Source organism: Pristis pectinata, chromosome 1, assembly GCF_009764475.1.
Source record: "Pristis pectinata isolate sPriPec2 chromosome 1, sPriPec2.1.pri, whole genome shotgun sequence".
Classification (NCBI taxonomy): Eukaryota; Metazoa; Chordata; class Chondrichthyes; order Rhinopristiformes; family Pristidae; genus Pristis; species Pristis pectinata.
Window position 1 is genome coordinate 83032887 of NC_067405.1, and position 11893 is coordinate 83044779.

General features: G+C 39.4%; 1 protein-coding gene across 3 annotated transcripts in view; it reads right to left on the bottom strand.

Moving 5' to 3' along the window:
* The window catches only part of LOC127578397 (tau-tubulin kinase 2-like), a 227024-nt gene extending 215597 nt beyond the window's left edge, over window positions 1-11427 (bottom strand). Inside the window, exon 1 of one of the 3 annotated variants that reach the window (XM_052030378.1) lies at window positions 11138-11427. The gene's annotated coding sequence lies outside the window, so the exon portion shown is untranslated. Of the gene's footprint in view, window positions 1-10610; window positions 10667-11137 lie in introns of those variants that run through there. The other 2 variants (XM_052030397.1, XM_052030387.1) reach the window with 2 other exon arrangements.
* Window positions 11428-11893: the final 466 nt, after the last annotated feature.

Consider the following 11893-nt stretch of genomic DNA (forward strand, 5'->3'; position numbering starts at 1 on the left):
TACTGGCTATTTCCCCTCTATCTTTCAGTCCAGGTGAAGGGTCTCAACCCAAAACATTGACTGTCCATTTCCCTCCATAGATGTTCTTAAACACTGGCACCAGGCAGGCATTACAGCTCCCCCTAACTATACTGTCTACTATCACTATTCAGTTTGAGTGACACCCTATACCATGATGCTGTGGTCAACTTCCTCCCGACAGTCTCTGCACTCACCCACAGAACTTGCAAGAACTTCATACCTGTAGGAAACACACAAGGACTGATATTTGCAAACACTACCTTTTGGATACCCAAACCCACCTCATTTGTAGTCATACCTGCTATCTTTAGATCAAGTTCCATTAAATTTGCATAACAGTACAACTTCTAGTTCACAGGCTGCAGTGTTTCATTACATTAGGTAATATTCATCTAAAATTCTGTACTCACAGACTTGCACCAGATCCATGTCCTACACAGTCTCTGGATTTGGAACTGTAGGGAGAAATTTCTTCACCTGGGGTGAAGTTGGGCAATTCTCTACCTCAGAAGGCAGTGAAGACCAAATATATTAAGGAGGAGGTAGACAGATTCATCACACAAAAGGCATCAAGGTGGTGAGCAGGATTATTGTATTGAAAAAAAGAGGATCAACCACAGTCATATCAAATGGTAGAACTATCTCAAAGGAGCTGAAATGCCCTACTCCATTTTCCATATTTCCAGGTGCCATTTAATTTATAAATTTGAAAAATAATGTTTTGAACTCACTAAAATGTTCATGGTACACTGCTTAAGTAAAAAGACTAAAGGTTTAACTAAAATCAAATTAAAAATACACATTAAGCTCTATAATTCACAATTAAATTGGAGACCACATATCTAAGGGCACAATTACATTGCATTCATAAATTTCTTTTGTCATGTTAAAGATATTACTTGCCATTGATTAATGCAGCATCTAGCAGTAACATTGTACTTTCTCCACAGCAACCACTCCTGCCATCCCCTTCCCAAAAATTGAATTAGGCGAGTGTTCAGAAAAGGAATGTAATGGGATTAGAATTGATACATCCAACTGAAGAACTACAATTGGAATAACTACAGTTAAATGAACAGCTTCATTTTGTGATATAGGAATTCACCTGGAGAAAACTAGATCAAATATGGCCAGCCAGCACAGAACTGCTAAGGGAAAATTATGTTTAAACAATTTGACATAATGAGAGAGTTGATGAAGGTAATGGAGTCAATGTGGAGGACATGGACTTCCAGAAGGCTTTTGATGAGGAGCTGCAAAACAGGTTTAGAAGTCGAAGCACATGATATAATAGGGGCACCAATAGCACAGATATGAACTTAACCCTCTGTCTGTTGCCTAGTTATGATGAATTTTTATTTTTGGACTGGAGGAAAGTGAACAATAGTGTTCCCCAGTGATTGGTGTCAGAGCTATTATTTTTTAAGATCTATTTTAAAGATCAAGCCACTAATTTCCAAATTTCTGGATAACACAAACATTGGCAATATTGTGAAATGCAGTGATAAACTACAGCAGACTAAACCGATTGGTGGAATGGGTAAATGGCAGGTAAAGTTTAATGCAGAGAATGTGAAGTGATGTATTTTGGTATGAGGAATGAGGGGAAGCAATATGGAATAAACACTACTGTTCTACAAAGGGGAGAGGACAAAGCTAATTTGCACAACTTCAAAGAGGAGAAAGGGGTATTCTTCTGATGTCCTTGCCTAATATCTTTTAACCAGCACTTAAAATTGTTTCTGGCATTTTCTGAATCTCTGAACAGGTCAAGTAGCAACTATAGAGAGTAACAGAATCACTTTCAATTCAATGACTTGTCATCAGCACTGGAAAAATAAGAAAACAAGCATGACATTGCAGAGATGGGGAAGAATGGAGAGGAAATTTCTCCGATAGGATGAGTGCATCCAGAATTTGCTTTGGATTTTCAGCATCTGCAGCTTTTTTTGCTCCACTTAAAACTGATCTGACCATTATTTCATGTAGAGCATCTGGTAGTTGATGTAATAAATTGCTGCCATGTTCCCATGTTACAAGTTACTATATTTTGCAAGTGTTTTGTTTTAGTTTGCCCAAGATTGTGAGAGGCACCATTTAAATACAAGCTTTCACACAATAGATATAACTACACCATATATAAACATACCATTAAGATTCAGACACTCGAGTGGAAATGAAAGAAAATTCAAAATATCCAGCATACAGAAATCAAACAGCAATGAAAATTCAATAAACACAGGTACCCACCCACAAGAGTGAACTGTTCATCTTCATTACAAAACTGAATGGTACAGTGTTACAGTTCTGTGAAATCTATACTTCAAAAACAATCTTGAATTAACTTCATAGAAAAATGATAGTCCTTGCATCAGCAACACCCGAGAGCTTTACATTGATTTTGTCAAATATATTTGAAATGTTGCTACTTTTCTTCCTACATTATACAGTAATCAATTTTAACTGTCACTGCTAGTAAAAGGAAATCATTTCTAAACTCTGTTCCATACTGGTGCAAAAAAAAGCTTGTTTCGGGCCTTGACAGAGATCTCTATGCCTCTTTAGCCACAGGCAAGGTCCCAGAGGACTGGAGAATAACCAATGTTGTCTCTTTGTTCAATAAGGGCAATAGGGATAATTCTGCATTTTATAGGCCAGCAAACCTTACAATAGTGGTAGGGAAATTATTGGAGAAGATCCTTAGGTATAAGATCTACTTACATCTGGAAAAGCATGGTCTTAATTGGGGTGGTCAGCATGGCTTTGTATTGGAGAGATCGTGCTTTATAAACCTAGTTGAATCTTTTAAATAAGTAACAATGATTGGTAATGGGTAGGGCAGTGAATGTTATCTACATGAAGGCAAGGCATTTGACAAGGTCTCTCATGATAGACTGATCCAGAAGATTAAGGCATATGGGATCCACGCTTACTTGGTAGATTGGATTCAAAATCACCATGACCATAGAAGACGGAGGGTAGTGGTGGAGGGGTGTTATTCTGACTGGAGGTCTGTGACCAGTGCTGTTCCACACAGATCAGTGCTGGGACCTCTGGTCTGTGATATTTATAAATGATTTGGATGAAAAAGTAGGTGGGCCGATTAGCAAGCTTGCAGCCAACAAAAAAGGCAGAGTTGTGGATAGTGAGGAAGGTTGTCAAAGGATTCAGAAGGATACAGATCAGTTGGAAATGTGGATGGAAAAATGGTAGATTGAGTTTAATCTAGACAAGAGTGAGGAAAGTATATAGTAAGTGGCAGGATCCTTTGGAGCACTGATGTACAGAGGAATCTTGGGATGCAGGTTCATAGTTTCCTGAAAGTTACAACACAAGTAGATAGGGGGGGTATAGAAGGAGCACAGCATACTTGCATTCATCAATCAAAGCAATGAGTATAAAAGTAGAAAGTCATATTGCAGTTGTACAAAACTTTGGTTAGGCCACATTTGGAATATTCTGTGCTGTTGCGGCTGCCGCATTACAGGAAGAATGCGGGGGCTTTGGAGAGGGTGCAGAAGAGGTTCGCAACAATGTTGCCTGGATTAGAGTATCAGCTATAAGGAGAGGTTTGACAAACTTGGACTTTTCCTCTGGGAGCAGAGGCTGAGAGGCAACCTGATAAAAAAGGTATATGAGAGGCATAGATGGAGTAGGTAATCAGTGTCTTTTTCCCCATTGTAGAAATGCTAAACGGCTTAGTTTGTGAGAGGTGGAAAGTTCGAAGGTTTACAAGGCAAGTTTCCCCCCCATAAAGAAAGTGGTAGATGCCTGAGACACAGTGCAGGGAAGATGGTGGAAGCAGATATGATAGCAATGTTTAAGTAGTGTTTGGACAGACACATGAACAGGCAGGGAATAGAGGGATCTAGATCATGAGCAAGCAGATGGGATTAGTTTAAATAAGCATCATGGTTGTCACAAACATCATGGACCAAAGGGCCTGCTCCTGTGCTGTACTGTTGTGCATTCTATGATCTATTGCATAGTGTCAATGTTATTCAGTTTGCTCCACTAAATTTTCTAGAAGCAGCACAATTCACTATACAGCCAAGGTCAAAAAGGTCCCAAGACTGAGTAGGTAGAACTTAGTAGACTTGTGATTACAACCTAAAAATGTGCATCTCATTTAGTGCAATGGTCAGATTACAAACTGAGGTGTAAACTGTCATTGCTTATGTTTGTGGCATCATTAACTACTCTGCAACTATTGGGCTGCTTCTCATAAAAACAATCTTTTCAAAATTCTTAATGAAGGTGGTCATTTTAATCTTTTCTTTTATCCTATTTCAATATATTACTGCTTCCATACAACTTCCATTCAATAATAAAAAGCATAAATAGAAGTAGACCTTACTATTATAAAACCAATAAATCTCTGACTTGAATAATTTCAGCAACACAGCCTCAGTCCTCTTGCATATAGAATTCCCAAAACCCAGTGTTCTCTGGATGAAGAACATTCTCCTCATCACCATCCACTTGTTTGTTTTGAAACTGTAATCTGTTTCTAGGCACCCAAAGGAAACAACTCTAATCCTTCTAAATTCAACAGTATATCACCAATAGAAGAATTCCCCCATCCTATGAGTGAACCTGTACTACACACCTCTATTACAAGTATACCCTTCCCGAGGAAGAAAAACCTCTGCACAAGTCTGGTTGCAGCCTCAAGGACCTAGGTTATCACAGTAAGCATTTTACCTCTCATACTTGATCTCTTGTAATAAAAGCCACGTAACATCTGCCTTCCCTATTGCCTGCTGACCTGCATGTTAACTTCCAATCCCTCTGAACACCAGCACCTTTGAATCCTTCACTTGTTTTTATTTGAATGTATGCCATTGACCCTTCACTTAGATTGTCTATATTCATCCTAGAGCTTCTCTGCATCTTCCAATAACCCATGCTACCTCCTGGCTTCATATCATCAGCAACCTTGAGATACAACACAGAATTCCTTGATCCAAATCATTGATAATATATTGTGAACATCTGGACTCAGCACTTATCCCTGTGGCACCTCACTAGTCAAAGCCTCAACAAAAAAAATGGTCCACTTATTCCTACTGTTTTCTGTTCACTAATCTTCACTCCACATCATTAATATTCAATCACATGTGCTGTAACTTTTAATAACTTATACTGTAACACCTTTCCAAAAAGCATCTGGAAGTTCAAATACACCATAACCCTGGGTTTCTCATCTTTTCTAGTGGTTACAAAGTTATCAAACATGATTTTTGTTTCATAAATCCATGTTCCTAGCAACGGGATTGAGCAGAGTCAAAGTGCTTCCTTAAGAATAGATTCTCAAATTTTTCCTACTAGTGACAACAAGCTATAATTTCTGTTATTCCCTCTCCTTCTCTTAATAGTGGGGTTAAATTTGTTACTACCCAAATGGTGGGAACCATTCTGGAATCCATAGAATTCTGGAAGCTGACAACTAGCATCTCCATTGTCACTTTTTTCAAAACCGTGGGGCGCAAGCCATAAAGCCTTGCCAACTTATCACCTTTCAGTCACATTAATTGCTTCAATTTTTTTTAAATGCTAATTTCTTTCAGCTCCTCCTCAACATTCTTCTTCCTCCACGGAAACAGACAAAATATTTAATTTCTCTGCCAATTCCTTACTTCCCAACATAACTTTTGCTGTCTCAGTCCATAAGGGATCCACATTAACTTTTGTTAATCTTTTCCTTTTTTACACATCTATAGTTGTGTTATTGCTAGATAACTCTCATATTCCATTTTTCCTATCCTTACCATTTGATTCTCCTTTATCAAATTCTAAAATTTTCCCCAATCTTGATGCCCACTGCTTTTTTCTTTGACCCAACAGCATTTTTAAACTCTTGTTAGCTACAGCCAAGTCACTTTTCTTCTTAGATTTGTGTGCCTTAAAGGCTTGTAAATTCTTTAAATGTTAACTACTGCTTGTTTACTGCCACATCTTTTAATGGAATTGCCTAATCTAACAAGGCCAACTCACAACTCATTCCTTTGTAGTTTGCCTTGTTTAGATTTAAGAATGAATGAAACCTTCAATCCTTTTATAAACTTACATCATATTATGATCACTATTCCCTCAAGGCCTCTTATATCCAGATTATGAATTAACCCCCTCTCATTGTACAATACTAGATACAATGTAGCCACTTCCCCGGTTGGTTTTTTAACAAGCTGATCCACAAAACCAATTCTTATAGTTCATGAATTCACCCTCCACACAAGTACTGCCAATTTGACTTACCCAGCCTACATGTAATAGATATGGAGGACTTTAATATGCATGACCTTGAGTTTCCCAACATATGTAAAAAAAAACATACAAATCCAACATTACCACTACTGTTTGTGGACAAGTAGATGACTCCCACCAATGTTTTCTGCCCCTTTCTCTTTCTTAGCTTCCACCCAAACTGGCTCTCCTTGATTTTTCTGAGCTATGATCCTTTTCTTTATATCCCATTCTTTACTATCAGGGCAATCCTTCCCCCATCCCACATTGGCCATCTCTTCTAAAGGCATCATGGAATATTTAATTCCCAACCACATCTCTGTAATGGCTTTTTAAAATATACCCATGTTGTTTTACCAATTTTCCCTGTCCCCTGACTAATTGGAGAAATACTCTTACAGTTGTTTGCACTATCCCTTCATAAGAGTCTGGTTACCATGATCCATTTTACTACTCTATTTATCACCTTATCCTTTCCCTTTAAACTTTCTAAATTTCTTCTCAACAGAACCTGCCCCACAACAATTTAGTTCCAAGTTTATCTGTAGTACTAGTTATTTGATTTGCTGGGATATTGGTCCAAACTTGATTCAAGTGAAACCCTTCCCAAAAGAGGAGCTCCCACCTGTCCCAGTACTGGCGCCAGACTCACTAAATTAAAACCCATTTCTTTCACTCCAAACTTTGAATCATGTATTCAATTCTCTGTTCCTTTTTACCCTAGACCAATTCACATATGGCTCAGAAAATTATCTACAAACTACCACCTTTGTGACCTGCTTTTTACTTTGGATCCTGGCTACTCCTCCAGCAGAAACTCTTGTCCTATCTGTTGATTGTTCCCACTTGGATCACAATAATGGATCAATCCTCTCGCATCAAGTTCCTTTAGCTCCATGGAGATGCCCTTGACCCTGGTACAGGGCAGGCAATACAACATTTGGAACTTTTGCAGATGGATGCAGAAAACAGTATCTATGCCCCTAAAAATAGTGCCCCACATCATTATTACCTTCCTCACTACCAATGTGAATGGCCCCCTACACCATGCTCTTGTGGAGAATTTGCTCAGCCTGCCTTCAATCTCTGCTCTTGTCCACACAAACTAAACAAGTTCTTGTTGGATGTATTCATGAACTAAGGTTCCTCCAATGCTACCCTTAGATGTCCAGATCTACTTCACAAGCAATCAACCTCACCAGTCCCTCTTGACTGACCAATCTAAGGACTTATTAAAACAAAATACCCAGGTAACTTTCCCTTTCCCTGATGGATTCCAGTGTCCGAGTCCTGAAATCCAGCTCAATTCTGAATCGAAGTTCCTCATGCTGCCTGCGGTAATTTTCTGCATAGATGCCATGGATCCCAATAGCCACCAGCTCCCACATACCAAAGCTACATCACCCATCTTAATTAAATTCAAAGTTACACTATAAAATATAAAGATATGGTAGAAGCTTTAACATTTACACATTATACTGCTGGACACTCACTCAACTAGGAGTCATACTAGATATGTTGATTTCTATTCCTTTATACTGGGAATGCTTTCAGTCAACAGTTCAAACAAGGATTTTAATTTCAAACAACCTAACAAGAATTGAATTCTTTACCATTAAGCCTACTGATAACATAAACCAACTTTCACCAAGTCACTGATTATCGCTTTAAATTTTACTCACAGGGCATTGAGGAATAGGATGTCTGAATTTTTTTGGGAAGAAACAAAATAGTAATATACCCATTGCTTGTGCATACCAATTATAATAAAGAATGCTTCTAGTAAAATTCACCACATTCTGATAATCCCAACTACTACAATTACAATATTAAATTTCAATAATTGGTGCAATTAAAGCCCATCATCAGTACTTGCTATCCCAGTACCATAACAACACTTTCCACAAACACATTAACCAAACTTATCAACATTAAGTTAAAAAAATTTGCAAAACATCACAAAATTACTTGGGGGTCTATTCATGGTGTGAGTCTCATTGACGTAATGGAGGAAAGGGCCAAGAAATATCCACTTTTAAAAAAAATCCTTTCCTATTTTCAGCTTGGTTTATTTGATAGCATTCTTGTCAAAGTCAAACAATCACAATACGGATTTGTGCAACTATCACTAAAGCACAGTAACTGAAGCAGTGCTATGTATTTTAGATGGCACATTAAACTCATGACCCCTCTACCCTCTCAAATACATTGAAATAATTCCTAGCAATAGGAGCAGGGAGTACTCTCAGCACTAAACAAATCTCTGTCTGAACCAACACCTAAAAGTAGATTATTTTCTTTTAGGATTCATGTGTTGTTTGTAAAATCTTGTTATGGGCAAAATTTCCTGTTTTTTTTAAGTGATCCATCAAATGTAATCGCACACACACCATACATATAACTATATCTACATTGCTGGGGCTTTATTCCCTTTAAAGATAACATCTTTTGGAATTAATTTCCACATCAATGCATAAAATATTAACCTGAAATTTATACCAGTTAAGCTAACAATATGCTATTGTTATTTAGCTTATTCATCAGAATCATTAAAGACCACCATCTAGGTTTAATTTCTACTGAAGGAATAACTTATTTCAACAACTGTTCACCTACTTTAACCTGCTAGGATGACCTTTTCCCTTCTAGACTGCAAAATACTAACCATCCTCCATAGATTAACAACCAGAGAATACCATGGTTAGAATATTATAACTCAACAGACCTGCTGGTTACAAAGGTCCCAGTGGCCATATCCATAAAAAGGTAGCCAAAAATCATATTACAGACTTGCATGAAATCAGTTTGAGTTGGCCATTATTAAAAATTAGGCTTTCAAAAAGAAATAAGCTCTGTTACAAATTGCCTGGAAAATATGGAAACCATACTAGAAACAAATATCTGGTGCAAGTCAAACCCCACTGCCAACCAATGTTGTTGCTGTTATCCTCAGTCAGCCATCTAATTTTTGTTAAAATACAACTCAGTAATAATACACATCAGTACTATTTGTGCTTTGTTAAGATTACTAACTTTACATTTATTCCAACTTCAAAAACCTGTGAATGTAAAATCAATTTTCTGGATGTGTTATTGCTGCGAATAAACCAAAAAATATATAAGCACTCATGGGTACCAAATGTGGTACAATGAAGCCATAAATGTTAATTCATTGAAATATCCAGTTTAAACACAGCTTTAAAAAAAACATTTCCTCTTATCAGTTTCTCATCAGCATAATTAAACACTTATTTAGTAATCAAAATTTTCACCTAGTAGGATATCCTTGTAAGAAACCATAAAAAACTAAGTTCCAAAATCACTGCATAAATTTGATCTTCATTTGTAGATGTCATCCAACTTGTACTGTTGATTATTCACAACAGATCCTAGATTTACAAATAAAATCACATCTCTAGTGTTTCGATTTATACTAACTGAGGAAATGATTTTTTGTTTGGCTAACAATCAGCTCATTTTCAGTTTTTGTCTGTGGACCACTGAAAAAAGTTCAGAAACCGCAATGAATGTTGAAATGAAAGTGATAGCAGTTTTTTTTGTATTGTCCACACCTTTCCATGACCAATCAGGTTACACTCCATACAACAAAGCTTATTTATACTGTCCCTTAAACCTTGCAATAAAACAATATTAAAAAATCAGTGTAAATCAGTTCGTCTCTCACAGATTTAGGTTACTTTCAAAAGTTAGCTGCTTTGACTCAAATGCATTCATATTTGAATTTCAGTTTCAGTAACTATTACTCTTCAAATCCATAGTTAATGTTATCTGTGCATCATTTTGCATATATAAATAAATGATCTAAATTCACAAATCCAACCGTTCTTAAAAGCCACGACGGAGTCCTTTGCCACAAAACAATATAAATCCGTGCAAATAAGACCTCGCTTTGAAAATAAAGAAACCGGGTAAATCCCATTTACTTGGGAAAAAACATCAGGTACTGAAATGCACACAAATAAATGCCTCTGCACACATTAGTGACGCAAAGGCATGAACAGAATACACCACGAGGCAATAAATATTGCAGTGGGATTGTTTTTTCTGCAACATCGCCAAAAGCTGCTTTATCGCCGTTATTTCGTCGATCCATTCTGTCAGCGCCAAATGATTCTCCTAACAACAAAAAACCGCGGCGCTTATTTCCACGGGGTTTCAAACAAATGCCTTTCCATTCTTTCAAGGTCAATGCCTTTTAAAAAATATTGTAAGCTGAAGCAAACCTCCATATGACATCTAGTAGAAAAAACGATCCTGCAAATCGTTTTACTGCGAGGCCTTCATAACATGCACTACAAATAATGTCCACGTTTGGAGATTACCATGGCCGACTGGATCCTGAGGATGTTCAGCAGAATGTACCGATCAATTTTGACTGCCTACAGCGCGTGTGTCAAACACAAGCGTGATGAAATTACAATCAGCCAGTGTGTGCGGGATCAATTCGGTAGTGGTTCCCCCCCCGGTCAACAATCCAGCACAATAATATAAATGATTCAGCAGCTTGTGGCTTTAAAAAAAAGCCAGGTGGGAAAACGGGAAGATTTAGCTTATTCTGCCCATGACTCGGTCCAGGGAGAGCATCAATTAACCCACACCAATCCCAACCAGTGGAGTAGAACCGGCTCCCTCCTCTCTGTCCCATGAAGCTCACAAACTAACAAGACCGGCCACAGAAACAGTGAGACACACCCCCCCCACAGGCCAGCCCGCCTCGGCCCCCACCCCCGGTCTCACCCCGACCACTAGCAGGACGTGGTCTGCCTCTGCCGCTGCGGGGCGGCTGCAGCCTCACTCGCCACCCCTCTGGTGTGTACGAGCAGCGGCTCAGGCAGGGCCCGAGGCTTACCTGTGAAACCGCTCGACATCACCGCCACCATCACCCCCTCCTCCCGGGGTGAGTCGCCCCTCGACGACCGCCCGCTTTCGCCCCCCTCACGTTACAAGTGGCGGGGACTTTTCTGCCGTCCCTGTTTCATCACCCGGCGAGGAGGCGACGGAGAGGGGCGAAAAGAGGGTGAAGAACACCTCAGGATAATCAATAGATGAGAGTCCCCCTCAGTCAGGCGGCGGCGGCGGCTCCAGCCCCGGCTCCTCCTCCCTCCATGGTTGCCGCAACCTCTTACGTCGCACTGTACCATCGCAACCGGCCGAGTCAACTCAACCCACAAAGCGCCCGCCACGCCCACCCGTTTTTTTCTATTCTCACGCCTGCCATTGGACGGCGCCCGGCACCGCGGGGCGGGGCGCCGCGTTCTATCCCGCCCTCCGCTCGCGCCGATTGGCGGAAGGCGACGCTCGTCAAATGTCGTCACAGTCCTGCCGCATTCAGCCCGGGCCGATGAGGAATCCTTCATCCATCACCCCACAAGCCACAGCGCCATCGTGCCGCATGCATTCTGGGAATTGTAGTTGTCTGGAATGATAAGGTTAGTTTTGTTTCACTGTCCGCGCTATTGTTTGATGCTTTGCTCAAACCCCGCTCCAAAGTTAAAGCTCAGTAGCAGGAAAACCTATCATCTAGAATGTAATAATAGAACACCTAGAAAAAAGCGATAGAAAACAATGGATGCATGAAAGTGGCATCATGTTTGACTCTTCTACT